At 44.2% G+C, this 16,627-nt stretch overlaps 2 long non-coding RNA genes across 8 annotated transcripts in view; both read left to right on the top strand.

The window, feature by feature from the left end:
- Positions 1 to 2,332: 2,332 nt before the first annotated feature.
- LOC139828593 (uncharacterized) lies at positions 2,333 to 6,410 on the top strand. The gene is made up of 4 exons (XR_011740389.1): positions 2,333 to 2,501; positions 3,230 to 3,308; positions 4,670 to 4,809; positions 5,423 to 6,410. It is a non-coding gene; the product is annotated as an uncharacterized lncRNA (long non-coding RNA).
- A 961-nt stretch (positions 6,411 to 7,371) lies between these two features.
- The window catches only part of LOC136104851 (uncharacterized), a 28,764-nt gene continuing 19,508 nt past the window's right edge, over positions 7,372 to 16,627 (top strand). For 5 of the 7 annotated variants that reach the window (XR_011740431.1, XR_011740433.1, XR_011740436.1 and 2 more), the window contains exons 1-6: positions 7,372 to 7,866; positions 9,456 to 9,703; positions 9,812 to 9,898; positions 14,242 to 14,476; positions 14,921 to 15,056; positions 16,387 to 16,627. The exon at positions 16,387 to 16,627 is cut by the window's right edge and continues 7 nt beyond it. This is a non-coding gene — a long non-coding RNA (uncharacterized lncRNA). Of the gene's footprint in view, positions 7,867 to 8,666; positions 8,848 to 9,455; positions 9,704 to 9,811; positions 9,899 to 14,241; positions 14,477 to 14,920; positions 15,057 to 16,386 lie in introns of those variants that run through there. The other 2 variants (XR_010651809.2, XR_011740434.1) reach the window with 2 other exon arrangements.

Here is a 16,627-nt window from a genome sequence, read left to right on the forward strand (position 1 = left end):
CTGAAGCTGAGCCTGATTTGGAGGTGAGCAGGGAGAGCTTTTTATGAATAAAAATCAAATAAGCTGCTGGAATGTGTGCTGAGAAAGACTGATCATGACAGGAGGTAGTGGAGGCTCATGCACTAGCTCTGCCAGCATCATGAGAGACTCGCTCCTTCCAGCATCTCTCTGGCATCACAGAACTGCTCTCAATAAGAAAAACCTGGCATTTGAGGCAGCTTCTTTTCTGGCAGAGGTGTTTTATTTTCTTATTTTCCCTCAGTGGGATGAATTTATATGCAAAATGCTGGCTACAATTGACTCCTTGCCTTTAGGCATGTAGGTAATAGCTAAAAGAGATGGAGAACACAGGAGGCAGCGAGTGTGGAGCGACGCAGTGGGCTGAGATGGAGCACTGCAAGAGCAGCTTCCCAACAACTTTGTGTTCCTGGAGGTGCAGGAGTCTGGGGTCTCTTCCAGTATGAGGGGCCTGAGATGACTCTAGGAAGGAAACAGATTCAAAATGTGTTTGTGCAGTGTGTATTTAAGCTGTTGGGTGATCATAGCGGGGTGTGCTGGGTTTTCTGGATCAGTTCCTGTGTCACCCTAATGCGAAGCAGCGGTGGCACGAGAGGATGGTCCCTAATTGGTCCCAGTGGTATTTTGAGTGTCCCGGAGCTGCAAATACCTTTTGTCTTGGCACATAAAGAGGGAAAAAGTGCATTGCATTCCCTGGAAGTGCCTTTCTTTGCTAACCCCGGCTCTGACCCCACTCTTTGCATGCTGGAGTCCTTAATGTTTGTGCTGCTTCATCTTCCTGGGCTTTGCATCTGGTGCTTGCAGTGTTGAGCCATTTCCCAAAAGCCTCAAGCACTTGGGCAGCTGTTTCCTGCGTGTTTCCATCCACTCCGTTTCCTCCTTGGTGTGTGAGCGGTAGGGGATGGTGGAACCAGCACTGCTACAGTGTGAAAGCAGGGGTAGTAAACTTTGTTTTTCATCCCTGGGGGCAGCCCCTCCATCACTTTTTTTACACCCTGGGGAAGGAAGGGAGTAGGGAAGGAAACCTCATTAAAGCCCTTGCTGTTGAGTGGCTCATTAGAGTTGGCAAAATGACTCGCTTCCTCTCAGTAGGTTTTTTCTAGGAACTCTGGAGGGAAGGAATTCATTTAAAAACAAATATACGTGCCTGCAGGGCACAATATTCCAGCACAGGGCTTCTATCCCATTGCCAAGGGAAGAGCTTGACGGTGATTTCTGAAAGGGAAACGGAGCAGTAGGTGTTGGGCTTTGGATTTGGCTGTTGCTTCATTCCTGTCTCAAATCGTGTAAGGAATGGCTGGGTCTCTTCTGGAAATGGTGTGGAAAGAAAAAGGGGAGAAATAGGTAAAGTGTGGGGGGTGAAACTCCTTTTCCAACACACGCGATGGCCGCGGTCGTGCTGCTCCTGCCAACAGAAACTTGAAGATGGAGGGGGGGGGGGGGGGGGAGAGACGGCGAGAGACAGCGAGCGTACTTATCAAGTGGCTTGGACCGTAGCCGATTTGAAATATTACTAACCTTGCATTTTCAAATTTGATGCACAACAACCAAGATGCTAATACTTTCCTTAGTTTAGAAAAAAAAATCCTTTCACCCATCTCTTCTAGCCGAAGATTAGGAGAGAAGCTTTAAGAAGATTTAAAAAAAAAATCAACTTCTGAGCAGCGGAAAAAATGGTTTGTGATTCAGGGGCTCCGGGCAATTCATCATGGAAATTGGGTTTCTTAGCCGACATCATGTGAATCCTTTCGGCCCTGTCAACTTTTTAATACATTACATTGAGAATGTAAATCGTGTTGGTGAGGGGGAAAGAAGAGGGGAGAGAAAGAGAAAAAAAGAGAGCTGCTTCATTTTGGGTTTAGAGGGGAGGCAGCTTGAGGCCTGTAATTCATATTAGCTAAATAATAATGCTAAAAAAAACCCCTCTTTAAATATACAGATATGTATATACACCTAGGGAGGGAGGGGGGAGGGAAGTGAAGGAGACAGACCAAAATTGAAATCATTTTATCCTTTTGAAGGGTGAGTATTTGAAAGGGGTTTGTTATGGATTTATTTTTATTTTCTTTATATTTCTTTTTATTTGGGTTTTTTATCCCTTTCTCTGCTCGAGCTGCTTCTATCAAAGAGAGGAGCAAAATGAATGTTTTGGAGGCGGAAGAAGATGGAGGACACGGAAAAGGGGGGAAATGCAACAGCAGCCTGGGATCTTTTCAGAGTTGGGCTGTTTTCTTTGCTATATTCTGGTGATCTTGATTAACTCTTTAGTGGCTGGTGAAAGCTAACGCAAATTTATTGACATATTCCAGGGGGTGAAAGTAAAGCAGTGGATGACGAGGCTGCAGTAGCGCTGCGAGATCTCCGAAACGGGGCTGTGTGTACGTTGAAGCATGAAGCTTGCAGAGCATTTTCTCTCCGAAGGCATCTTTTTGGAGGTTCTATCTGAGCTACATGCAGCACAAAGGCTCCGCTTAAACCCCTGGGTAGGGCTTAACTGCTGTATGGGCTCCCAGCCAGCTGGGCAATGGGGAATCTTCACCAAACACATTCTTCTTAGAGCTGTTTGCTTCCCCTGTGCCTTGAAATATTGCTAGAAGAGTGGGTTTGATCATCATCTAAAAGGGGCAGGGGAGCACCTGACTTTGTGGAGGGGCTGCCTTTATTTTTTGTCATTGGATGTTGCAACATGATGGAGAGAGATATTTTATATCAGTCATAAAATAATTCAGGTTGGAAGGGACTTTTGTGTAGGTCTCTGTGGATGTCCTGCTTGGAGCTTGCTGTCCAAAGCCTGTGTGCAAGGGCTGCTCTGGAAGAAAACAGTGAGACGAAGGTGTCAAAGAACATAAAAGCAAATAGGACAACGAATTGGCTGTTTTCAACACAAGTTCTGAGAATCTAGAAGGCTACTTGGAAAAGTGGCTGCAAGTGGGAATTGTAGCTGGAGCACATCTAGAAAAATCAGGAAAATGAGCTCTGCTGAAGACGTCTTGGTGAATATCTGAAAAGATTAAACCATTAGAAAAGCCACATGTGGCACTAGGCTTGAGTAAATGCCCTCAGGTTTTCAGACAGATCAGCATCCGAGTTGTACTTAACCAAACCGCTGCTTCGCAATGGGCTGGTTAGGATGCGGGTGTGTTTTAACCAGCATTTTCAGCTCCTTCCAGCTAATGACATCTAACGGTTCCTCTCCCCTGTTGTGTTTCAGCTGTAACAGGATCAAGGGAGCACTCTCCACCTCTCCCACGTGAGAACTGGTTGATCTGCCTTCCTTGCTCAGCGTGCGCGTAAGTCCCGAGATGCTGATGTGAAGCTGAACGTGTTCTCTTGGCTGAGAAATGTGATTTATTAAATGCAATTTAACTCTTATTTGAATAGTGCCCTAAAAAAAACCCTGAACGCTTCTATTAGTGTTAAGAATCTTCAGTGTTATTCTAGAATCAGGTGCTGCTCTATGCGCGTAGCTCACATTTGCAACATAACTGCTTGCAAATGGTGATTCTTCCATTTTCTTAGAGACATTTGCAGGTAAATTTGTGGATACATGCGTGTAGACCATGCAGCATGAAAATCTGGAGGGGGGTTGATATTAATAATGCACAAGGAAGAGGTTGTGTGAAGGTGCTTTACGCAGTTGTTATTTTTATGCACAAGAATATTCCTGAGTGCTGCATGTGATTTTACTGAATACCAGACTATAGTCAAGCAGCTGATATCATCAAGGTATTATTTAGCTGGTGTCTGCAGTTGAGTACAGCATTTCCAGAGGGGTTTTCTGGGCCTGGTGTCCTTCAGAAAGAATTCATTTATCTTTTTTTCTCTTCCCAGGCCTGTGCTTCTCCACAGCTGCAGTTCTGCTCTTGGAAAACTACCCTTGTGTCTCTATCCCATTTGGGTTCTGCACCCAGGCCCAGAACCTAATCCTGGATGTCTCTCTAAATCCTGTTCTGTCCCACCATTAAAAAGCCCCAGAAGGGTGAAATCAACCCTCTGTGGTAGTACACTAAGAAAATATTGGAGTAGGTGGAAACTTTCTTGATGGGGTCACCTCTGAGAGTCCAGAGAAATGGTTTCCAGCCTTTCTCTGGGTGATGCAGAAGGGCCAAATCTCAGCAACCAAGAAGCAGATTCAGTTTTGACCTGTAAGCGGTGAAGGTTTTATGCAACTCCACTCAACCTTGGAGACATCTTTACCTAAATATCCCTGTGCAACTCTTACAGCAGCTTCCAGACCTTGTGCATCCTCACAGATGAAGGCATTTGTTCCCAGGTCACTTCTGGGAAAGCTTGAGGCAGGTTGCCTGGGGTTTTTTTTGCCCCCATTCCTTCAATCCTCAATCACCACCTGCTCAGGTCTAGGAAATGAATTGTTGAGGCTGTCAGAACTGTATGGCACATAATAAAGTGCACACACCTACATATATACATATATATGTGGGCTAGTTTACATTGTGATGCTTACAGCTTAATTAGGACATCATTCAGACACCTGGGCCTATGCCTAAACTGGAGGGTTTTCTTTATTCTTTCTAGGTTTTCTCATTTAGGTTTTAGTCAGATTCCCAAGTGAAAGAAACAAAAGGCTAATTGCTTTTGGGTTTTAATTACCACTGCAGTACCTGGGTTTATTGTATGAATTGTCTTACAGGTGGCTAAAGGACACCACTAGCAAGTGACAGATTCTCAGCTGACAACAGCAGTGTTTAAACCAGAGTAATTCATTGCAGCAGGATCCAGAGGACAGCACACGTATTCATTTGCTAAACTCCTAATTTTTTGTTGTAAAAGGTAACTTCAAGACTTGGCTGACTTTTAAACATGATATAATTAAGCATGCCTGAATTTTTTTTACAGACAAAAGTAGAACCACTTTATAATCCAGAGTGTTAAGTCTCTTTAAAACTCCTTGAGTAGTTACATTTCTGCTTTAGTTTGGGGTGGCACAGCACACTCCTAATTTGTAATAAGTGATTCTTCACACACAATGACTCAATTACTACAGCTGTTGAGTTCATATCTAGTTATCTTTAATACCTTAACCCATATATGCTTCTGTATGCTTCTTACTTAGCCAGGTGGGTTATTCTACTGATCTTTAAGTGTATAAAATGCAAGGCAAATCCTCATTCTCCATCCGCTTATTAATCCTAAAAATATTTGACATCCTTTTTCTATCCATCCATATTTTCTTGTTTGTGGTGTCCTGATTGAACCATTGCAGGAGAAAAATAATTTTCTTAAAATATTCCTGAACTTCGACAAATCACAAGCTTTAGATTTCTGTTTCCATTGGTGGTCGAAGGAAATGGGAGCAGACAGGTACTTTTGAGAAAGTCAGATGGTGTATTCCAAGTATATTTATTACAAATATCTCAGCTTGGGAGTAATGTTGAGTCTTCAGTATCTTTTCAGATAGTGAGCCTTGAAAACAGGTAAAGTGAGGAAGACCAGGAGCCTAAGCTGAAGGATTTTGAGGTTTGTACTTCAGGTTGAGAAGAAACAAGACGTGAACTCAGAATTACATGAGCCGTCAAATCCTGAGAGCCCTGAGGTAGAAATGCAGTGCGGATTTGATAGGATTTCTGATGTTCCAAACATAGAGGTTGGTGGAAGGACAAAGCATCTTTTGAGTTGAGATCCTCTTGGAGGTATCCTAACAGGTAAGCTAGTTATGATTTTTCAAGGGTTTGAAGTTGATCTGTAAGGAATTCAGAAAACGGGTCCTACGGATTTGAAGCACAGTGGTTGCTTTCAGCAGAAATCTAAAAGTCTTGCAAACCACTTTTTCGTAGAACTTGCAGTATGTAGTACTAAAAATTAACGTATATATCTCTTCAGAGATCCTGTGCAGAGAGCACGTGTCTGGGACAAGCTAAATGGTTCATCACCTGGTTTTATTTCAAGCCTGGCAATGAGCGTACACTTCGACATGGTCAAATAACTGTTTGCTTGCTTTGTTGTGCAGCTCCATGGTTTATGTCCAATGACTTTGGCTCTTTGGAGCCCATAGAAATCTCCCTTCATTGCCTTTTCTGTGGTTGTCCTAGAAAAGGACACAAACTTTTGGTTGTCCCAGTTTCTGGTTTTGGGCCAGAAGGACCAGGCTTGACAGCAGCTTCTCTATTAATTCGAGCAATATATGCATTTAAGGACAGAAAACAAGACGTGGGATGGCTTCCAGCCTTTCTTCTCTCCTGGAGCCAGGGTGGTTGCTCGTGGAACCACCTCCATAGTACTGAGGCACCAAAGGCCTCCCCTGTGGTGTCAGGGTGGCCTGGGCCTTGTGGGCACCATGGGCTTCTCCTCAGCTGTACACCAGCCTCTACAATGATACCGTTGGTTCTGAGAAAGTGGGGGGGGATTTATTAGGATCACTTTTATACTGTGGACCTGACCCAAAGGCTGTTGTTTGGCTTGGCTCTGCCATGACAGGCAGCGTGAGGTAAATGGCGGCACCGCCCTTGGTGTTCACAGAATGTCGGGTTGGAAGGGACCTGGAAAGCTCATCCAGTGCAATCCCCCCATGGAGCAGGAACACCCAGCTGAGGTTCCACAGGAAGGTGTCCAGGCGGGTTTGAACGTCTGCAGAGAAGGAGACTCCACAACCTCCCTGGGCAGCCTGGGCCAGGCTCTGCCACCCTCACCAGGAACAAGTTTCTTCTCAAATTTAAGTGGAACCTCCTGTGTTCCAGTTTGCACCCATTGCCCCTTGTCCTGTCACTGGTTGTCACCCAGAAGAGCCTGGCTCCATCCTCCTGACACTGCCCCTTTCCATATTGATCCCCAGGAATGAGTCCCCCCTCAGTCTCCTCTTCTCCAGCTCCAGAGCCCCAGCTCCCTCAGCCTTTCCTCACACGGGAGATGCTCCACTCCCTTCAGCATCTTGGTGGCTGCGCTGGACTCTCTGCAGCAGTTCCCTGTCCTTCTGGAACTGAGGGGCCACAACTGGACACAATATTCCAGATGGGGTCTCCCCAGGGCAGAGCAGAGGGGCAGGAGAACCTCTCTGACCTACTGACCACCCCCTTCTAACCCACCCCAGGTACCATTGGCCTTCCTGGCCACAAGGGCCCAGTGCTGGCTCATGGTCACCCTGCTGTCCCCAGGATCCCCAGGTCCCCTTCCCCTACACTGCTCTCTAATAGGTCGTTCCCCAGCTTATACTGGAACCTGGGGTTGTTCCTGCCCAGATTCAAGACTCTACACTTGCCCTTGTTCTATTTCACCAGCTTGGTGTCATCAGCAAACTTGTTGATGGTCGCTCTACTCCCGTGTTCGTGGCTGAAGCCAAGGATGAAGCACAACAGCAGACCAGGGACAGGGTGTACTGTCACCAGGCTGTCCCGTTACCAAAATATGGGCACCAAACAGCCAAAAAGTGACACTGGTCATGATTAACCTCTGCCCAGCTGCAGTCAGACCACCCTGTGCCTCATGTGTGCCTTGGGGGAAAACCCAGAGTTCCACAGGCCACCAGGGCCTTTTGTTTGACTTTTGCACTGTGTCATGTTTTCACCTGGTGGGTTTTAGTAGAAAAAAGAAGACAGGCTTGTCTCTAAAATGTCTCTTTCCACCTCCTGTCTCTTTGCAGCTGTCCCTGAAAACCTCCCTCGTTTCTCCCACCACTGTGTCCTGTCACCAAACCCAGTGTGGGACGGCAGAATTCACATGATGGTGTAATTAACACATTCAGGGTTTATTCCTTTGGGAAAATGGCTCATTTTGTAACCTCATTTGCTGGATTCTTTCTGACCAAGAGCAATGTGAGAGCTAACCCGGTTTGCGTCAAGTGGATGAACTCTGAGACAAACGTGTGATGACCTTTGAAGAGTATTTGATGAGCAGGTATGACTGAGTGGGCCATTGGAGCTACACACTAAACTGAGACAGAAAACCACCAAAAATTATGTGACTGTGTTTAGTGCTTCTTAATTAAATTGAATGAAACCAGAGCAGAATGTCAAGGTTTAAGGACAACATGAAACATCAACTCTTTTTAATATATTAGGAAAAAATATTGAGAAATGGAGTGTGTAACTCAAAGGTGGAGCTTGTTCTGAAGCAGAGTTAGAACAAATTTTGAAATGTTGAAAGCTTCGGTGAAACAAGTTTCTCAGCTTTCGGCAGAGCTTGAATGGAACTAAAAGATCCTAAGTTTTATTTGACAAGACAAACTTGTTGCTAGTAATAGGTGTAATACATTTATGGTGTTCTTATACTTGCAGTGTATAAGCTGGTAGGATCCAGTGAGATCTTTTGCTTGTACAACCACCTCAGTTGGCCTAGTAAAAATTAGATCTCAAAGCTTTCCTTATAGAATAGTAGAAATTTTTAACAAAAAGCAAACATTGCTGTGGGGAAAAAAAGTCTCGCCTAAAAACTGTTCAGTGAGATCATAACTTTCAGTTAGGAAAAAGTCTTGGGAATGCTTGGACTTACTCAACTACTGCTGCTGACCACTCCAATTGGAGAGAAAAAGTGGTTTTGTAAAACTAATTTAGGCCATATGAACTGATAAAATACATTGGTATTTCCAAAATGGTGAGTTGCAAGGTTCTGTAATCAGTAACTAGGTATTGTGTCAGTGCAGTATGTTTGGATTGTGGTCTTTGAATATGTTTTTTTTAATTGATAGAATGGAAAAAAACGAGACTTTGAAGACAATTGATGGTATGACAGGTAGAGGTGCAGAGAGATCCCTGACACAGCCATCTGGATCTGGTGAACTGACACAAATCACATGTGTTTGCGAGGTCAGATATTTAGAAACAGAAGATGTAGGAAGTGCTGATGGCCTGTGGGATGTGATAATTTAGATAAATCTTGGTAAGCAGTGAATTTGAAGAGCTTTTTGTGTTCTTGTAAATAAGCAACTGAATGTGTCCTTCCTTTTGTTGTCCTGTGACACCTGAGATACTGATTTGAAGTAAATAGGTGATATTATTTCCACTGATGGAGCTGGGAAGATCATTAAGGAAAGGCAATATTCAGTTTTGGTCTTCACACTTTAAGGGAGGGCACAAGTCCATTGAAAAGCTGTAGGTTTAGCAAACACCTACACAGATGTAGTAATCAGAGTATTCAGGCTACCAAAAGCCTGAATAGAGCGTGGGTTGGCTGTGGTATCTCAATGTCAGCACCTGCATCTGGTACTGAAGAGGTCTTTGCTCTAATAGACCCATCACTTCTCACCGAACTCTTGAAACAGAGTGCTCAGAAGATGAGCACTTGATTGGACTTAAGTGTGATAAATTCCAAAGGAGAAGAAGATGCTGACAGTGAGAGCAATTAACTGCTGGAACAGCCTCTTCGTGAAAAGCAGTGGATCCATCAGGGCTGCTCACCTCTTAATTCACAACTAGGTGCAACCACTCCCTTTAGACTGGTAAGGATAATCTCATTAAAACTCTGATTAATGCAAAATTATTTACCAGATCCTAGGTCCACCACAATTCCGGAGTGAAAGATTCTTCCATTCCATTCCAATTTAAAACATACATGACACAAGTGGACTGTGATCGTTGTCTGGCCCTTGGGGCGTGAACATCGAGCACCCTGGGTTCCTTATCTGGATTTAAAACTTGGTCTCCAGCCAGGAGATGATACATCAGCCATGGGAAGTTGTACCTTCTAATGCCACTTCTACACTCATTGTCCCTCAGCCTGGTGTACTGGCTTGGACGTAAGTGTTTTAAGTTCTTTTTATGAATTTGGAGGGTTTTCCAGCAATTGGGATGAATCCTGCTTAATGTTATAAAAGCAGATTGCTCTTTTTGAACTTAATCAACAGGTCTGTGCCTGGCAGCTGGAGCAGACTCTCCACAAGCTGGTGTGAGGAGCTCTCGGCTGTGATAAAATATGCAGCAATGCACGAAAGGTGGGCAGGCTGAGGCATCTGTATACAGTAACAACTTTGCCTATAATTCTTTCATTCCCAGTTCCTCATCACTTGTTTTTTCCTTTATATTTATTTCCCTTTTCCTCTGCCTGCTTCTCTCTTCCATTCTTGTCTTCTGTCTCACGTGTGTCGGCCTTTCTTGCCACAAATTAGACCTGTTAGGAGCTCCAAAGGGATTCTTACCAATGTCCTCTGTTTGTAAACTCTCCGCCTTTTTTGTTGTTGTTAATCTGCAGTGTTCGGCATTATATTGCCATTGACTTAATAGACCACCATGAATTTTACTACCTATCAAACAACACCACAATTATTTTGAATTCTGTTGTGGCAGAGCTTGACACCCACCTCTGGATCACCTTACACTTTTCACCCTTGCTAGAGCGCACTTGACAATTCAGGATAGGATTATGTGTGATTGTGGGATGGCATTTTGTTACTGTTTTAATTTGGTATATGGGGATTGAATGAGATGGCAGTTGATGGACTCAGTGACTCCCACCTACTTAGATCTGCAAATGTCATGTGGGATGTGGACGCTAATATGGGGTGCTAGAAACCCAGACCAGTTTCCTTCTTCCCTCTTGCTGCCCTAAATAAATGAGGTGGGAAACACACACATCTTTATGGTCCGTTCAGGGGCTGATCCTGAAAGTTTCCAAGCAGGATGCTGAGATTTCTCTCTTGCTGGGTTGGCTGCACGTGCCTGGAGACGTGTTCCCTATGGGCAGGTAAAAATTGTCATGTTCTTTGAGAGCTGAGGTTGGCACGCACCAGTATCCAGGATATTTCTGACATGGAACAATGAGTGGATTACATCTGCATTAAAATAGAGAAAAGGCTGGCTAATTCAGGATGAATCAGCCCTTTGTATCCCATTTTAAAGCGCTCTTCCTGTCATTTTGCATAACCAGGATAAATTGTTTTTCAGATGATGGGAATAACAGATTGAGTCTGCATCGTTCTCGGGGCTGTACACATGCAGAAAAAGACTCCCAGCAACTTGTATGCACCCTGTGAATAGATTTCAAGATAGCAACAGGTTGCTTGGTGGAAAGTGTGGCCCAAGGTCACACAGTGAGTATGTGTTAGACCTGGGATCTGTTCTCTAGTGTCTTAAAGTTTTATTCCAAGCTTTTTCCTTAGGTTTATTCCCCTCCCTTGCTGAATGTGCTCCTTCCACAGATAAATGTTCTCCCTGGGGTCTGAAGCAGATGGATTTGGACTGTGAGCACAGACAGTTATTTTGATAACTGTGATTGGTTTTGGGAGTTGTAACAGCATGGCTTTTCCTCTTATGCAGCTCTTTGCCAAGGGGAAGCCCCCGGTTGAGCTCAAGGTGTAGCGTCAACGTGAGGATCCTCGCCCTGTTCCACCTCTGATTTAGGGCTTTGGGAGAGGTTTGTTCCATCTCCCCTCTACAGAGTGACACCTGCTACACAGAGGTGTAATAATTGACCCGAAAAAGAGCTGCTGGCCCCTGGGCATGAGTCGAGAGCTGTGTTGAGGCCACCAAGAGCCAGTGGCTATGCTGGGCTCCTCAAGCCTTCCAAGCTCAAGCCAACCTACTCTTGTTCTGGTTTGAGAGAGCAGGTTCAGCCCCTGTGACAAGTAATGATCCATATAGATTAAAGAAGAGAGACCTTATGCTTCTAGGTGTACTTGGCCTTGCAGTAGAGAACGTTTATTGTCCTTTCAGTAAGGGTTGTTGTTATTCCCTTTCAGGAAGCTGGCAGGATGGTACAGGCATCTTATAGAATCACAGAAGGGTTTGGGTTGAAGGGACCTTCCCAGTTATGCGTTATCTTCGTTTTGGAGATCCCAGTCAGACAGAATAATTAGGTGGCAACACAATTTACTGCCTGCAGCTCTCTAAAGCTCGGGAAGCGCTCTTTCAGCCCTCAGCTGGTATTTAATCAATGCGTCGTAACTTTTATTAAGCCTAAATGCAGTACTTCTGAGATACTAAATCTAAAATGTGCCTGGAAACTCGAGCCATTTTTGTTGGATTTACATATCGCAGCATCATGCAGACTGGGGGAGTAGGATGACAAGAAGCCTGGATGACAGTCCTGTCCCTGGGGATGCTTCAGAGATGTTTGTCCTGCCATGAGACCTCTGATACATCAGATGTTGGGACAGTGGGTGGTGGGTTGGAGCCTTTGAAGTCCCAGCTGCCCTTACAGGTTATAACAGGGCAGGCGAGCGCGAGATCTGTGTGTGATGGTGGCTTCAGCTGCAGTTCCAGGAGCACTTCTGACTCCTTGTGGAGATGTTTTCTGCAGCACAGGTCCGTAGATGGGGAAAAATGCTTACACCCTCCTCAGGATGTGAATTCCTGCCTCTGGAATGCCGTAGTGATACCCTGCGCATCTTCTGACACTTTTTTGGGGATGTTTTGGCACCTCCTTTGCTCTCCCCCGTACTGGTCCAGCCTTCCCAGTGCTTCTATAACAGGATTTCTTCCTTAAGACGGGCAGGCAAGAAATTCCAGTGGCATCTGGGTGCAAAAACACCCAGAACAGGTGGTTGCAACCATGCTTAGACAATTTGTGCCCAAATCACACCGATTTCTGCATTGACCAAAGTTCTGTAAGCAGTGGTACAGCTGCTTGCCGCAAGGTTGAATGATGGGATGTTCCCATTTCCAGTTGTGATGGATCGGGAAGAAAATAGGAATGAAATGCACCCTGGTTTCTGAGATCTATGAGAAAACTCCCAGGTCAGCCTGTTGACGCTGTGTTGGATTTGACACTCCAAAACTTTGCCAAATGTCGGAGACTGGCTTAAAATGCTAAAGACGGTATTTAAAACCCATGGAAATTCTAAAACAAGGATGTTATTAAAGTGGAATTAAGGACAAAAGAGTTGCTAATATCTTCAAGAAAAGGGAGAATAAGAACATTTGGAGTTTAAATAGTATTAGAATATTAGCTGAAATCTAGAAATAAGGTTTATCTGGAAAGCATTGTATCTAAGAAGGTTTCAATTAATGTATGAGATACTGACTTGATTTTAGGCATCTCATAGTTAATTTTCTTGTGCCGAGGTTCTCCCTGTGTGTGCAGCACAGGTTGTTGCCACCGATCAACTTGGAACTTGTTCTCAACCATTGGCATGTGTGACCAGGTACTTGCAAAATGTGCTTTGCCCCTTCTCCCCAATATTGGAGCATTTTTTGGGGTATATAACTTGTCTGAAGTCCCATCCCCACTGTCATCAGCTGCCAATGCTGTAGTGGGTGTCGATGAGTCAGGAGTTGTCCATTAGTATAAGTAATGATCATGGAAACTGTAAGAGCAAGGGTTATAAACCAACACTTTCTGAATATTAGGGTTTGTGAGGATGTTGTGCTCTGGCTAAATGTGGTTTTCTATGGGAAACTAACCTGCCTCACACATTTAGTTTGATATTGTCCTTTTTTTCCTTTCAAAAGGACAAATGCTCTGTTTTGGGCAGTGAATTGCTAACGATTGTTAAAGTGCATTATTACCTGCTTGGTTTCTAAACTGTGGGTGTGGAAGGCTTAGCGAAACCTTTTTTTTTTTCCCTCTGAAATTATAACAATTTTTAAAACACTGGTTTTCCTTGTGAATTAGTTATGAATGTTTCTGCAGTTTATTGTTTGTTTTTTTTAATGCTTATGTAATAAAATTAGGAACTTTAGCAGGATAATGTTGCCTTCTAAGCTTGTGTAGGGGCTGATGGCCTGACACCCAGCTCTGGTCATTGGGCGTAATTGTGTTTATAAGGCACAGTGGAGAGTGGCTGTTGGTCCCGGAATGTCGTCATGGGCAAGAGAAGGGGACATCCCTTGTGAGGACACATCTGTAATGCTGCACAGTTCAACAGATGCTGACAAGCTGGAGCAAGTCCAGCAAAGCTCCATGAGGTTGTTGTGAGGACTAACGAGGAGAGAATGAAGGTGCTGGGACAGGGAGCAGAGAACTGGGAGAATTTCAATCCTTGAAGATACTTATCATGTGATATTTTCTTCTTTGAGGTTCTTGGAGGTGGTTAGAACTCCAGTATGTTTTCATTGATGTACATGATTGTGTGCACTGGGCTGCAGGTCGCTGAGTGTTACGACAAGCAAAGACTTGATTAAAACTTGGACTAAAACCATTGAACTCAGTGGAGTTAACTTCCAACGTTTGGTGCTCCACACTGTGAATCTGGAGGCACCTGCCAGCTGAAAAAACTGAAAAGCCAGACAGAAAAAGAGCCTTAAGAAGGAGAACACTTGACACATGCAGATCCTAGCAAAGTTTTGGTGGGGGCTGTTGAAATTTGCGTCTGATTTATCCTTTCTGTGTTCATTGCAGGTGACATCAAGATGCAGGAGACTCGCTCGCTGATGATTGCAGAGAACTGAAGCATCTTGTAAGACCAAGAAATAGTTCCCCCAATGCCTGGGGGTGTCTGGAGGTGGAAGGAGAGCAGAGCAGCCCTGGGGCTCATCTGAAATGCTGGTGGAGGCGGAAGATCCGGACCTGAAGGCCGACAACAGGCGATGTGAGGCCACGTCTGGCTCTTCTTGTCGGCTGGGAGCCTTTCCTGGTGAATATCACTGGCAAATGCTCTTGTCATTAAATATATTCGTTAGCACATGGCTGGTTCTGAAACTAAGCTATAATTATTGGTGGAGCTGGCAGTGGTGCCTGTAATTAAGGTTGCCAGACATTTCCCATTAAAAGATTCTGCTTTCCAATGCTGTGCCCTTGCCAACATGTAACTGTTCAGGCTGAAATTTTCAGTTGCAGGCCGTTGGCGCGGGCTGGTCTTTGTGTATATGAATACATGTGTGTGAGAAAGCAGGAGTAAAATATAGCTTAACCAGCTCCAAGTGTGCGATACGATGAAAAGGCCTTGTTTTGTAGTTATTTAAGAGCAAAAAATTCTGACGACTGCATTCTTGAGAAGGTCGACGCTTTCATGCTTTATTTTTAATTTCATAGGGACTTGAAATTTGGCTTTTTGATGGGGCTTTTTTTTCTCCTTCAGACTCCCCATCCTGGTGTTGGCCAAGTCAGATGGGTCTGTACATCTGTCAGCTTTAGCAGAAGAGGTTTGCCCTGAAGATTGTCTGGAGCTTGCGCAGCCCAGGGTTTCCTCCTTCCCAGTACAAGTTAGGAGCCTGGTATGTGCTTTGGCTCTGAAATAATGAGAATACAGCTTGGTTTTCCTGTACCTTACGTGTTTCTCCAGGCGGCTCACACAATAGGAAGGAAATAGCACATGTGCTGATTTTATGGGGTTAAGGGTTTTCTACCACCTGAGATCAGAAGTGGGTTGATGCCTCCTGAGAGCAGGAACTCCTTTCAGAAACCACCAGGACAAGCATCGCTTTTACCCCAGCTCCAAAGCTTCCAGTGAGAGCTTGGGAAATCTTTTTCTTTCCCAAAGCGCATCAAGTCATGTCAAATTTGTTGACTTGTTTTGGTTGTAATGTCAAGAATTATTTCCGGCTAGAATACTTTGTTTAGGTGTTTGGTTTATTTTTGTTTAGCTCTGCAAACAAAACCACCTCACTGGAAAGAATTGTTCTTGTACTCAGTGCAAGGCTGTGCAGGCAGAGGCCTGAGGCCTGCATTTTACGCAGCTAAAACTCAGAGTGTTGAAGAGCTACCGGTGGAAGGATCACTGTTGAATGTGCTGGGTGAGGTGAGGATCCTCTGGAAAAAACAAATCGGATCCAAGTCAGGAGCATCAGGGATATAAAGAGGGGAGACGGAATCAAGTTTTATGAGCACCTCTCATTCTTCAGAGCATTGATTTGTCTAATCTTCATGTTATTTGTGTGTGTGGTCCTGCCTACACTGCTGTCTGTTTGTATGGAGGTTGATGCTGGTAGGTAGTTGCAGGATGTTTGGAAATGTCCTGATGGAATGGTGGAGTGTGGGGAAAACCGTTGATGGATATAGGTGTAGCTCTTTTGACTTCAGCTAATTACTCTGATTTATATTAACTTCAGATCTGCCTTGTTTTTTTCTGTATTTATATAGTATGCTCTAAAAAGCAATTTGAAGAGACAGTGATTTTTTTTTTGCTTTTCCTTAGTATCGGAACCATTGTCTTTCTTTGACAAACTGAAATTATCAGTAAATATAATAATGGAAATACATTTCAAGTAGCACTATTTAAAGTTCCTGTCCCCAGTTCCCATCTGAGATATTTCAGAGAGAAGTTAATGGATTGAAATAGTGGTGTACATTTGATTACAATTGGCTGCCCATTCCAGACACAGTACTGTTAGGGAAATAAAAAAAATACAAGTTTTGCACAAGGCAGTCTCTGCAAAGCTAAGGAAGGTACAGCCTTTCTTAGAAAAGATGCTGAGAAAAAGCAATTTGCCTTTAACGAGTCAGGTTACCAATCTCAGTCAAGATACAATAAACCAGGCTAAAGAAAAAATTGCAAAGTGACTTTATAACTGAATTTGCTAGTCATGTTTTCATAATTATTTACAGGGACAACGTCTGATACCGCAATGCATTTATCTTGCTCGCTGTCCTAATTGCCCTGATGTCAGCAGTTATTCCTGCGTCTTGGAGCCGGTGGCCAGGAACTTTTTCCATTCCTCTCCATTTGAAGCACGTTCCCTCCTTCATCTTGAAAAGCAAAACTTCACTTTCCTACAGGAACCTGTAGAAGTGAGCTGAATAATGTGCAGCTTAAACCGGGGCCTGATCTAACTGGCATTTCTCTTCA

The sequence above is a fragment of the Patagioenas fasciata genome, chromosome 9 (genome assembly GCF_037038585.1).
Source record: "Patagioenas fasciata isolate bPatFas1 chromosome 9, bPatFas1.hap1, whole genome shotgun sequence".
NCBI lineage: Eukaryota > Metazoa > Chordata > Aves > Columbiformes > Columbidae > Patagioenas > Patagioenas fasciata.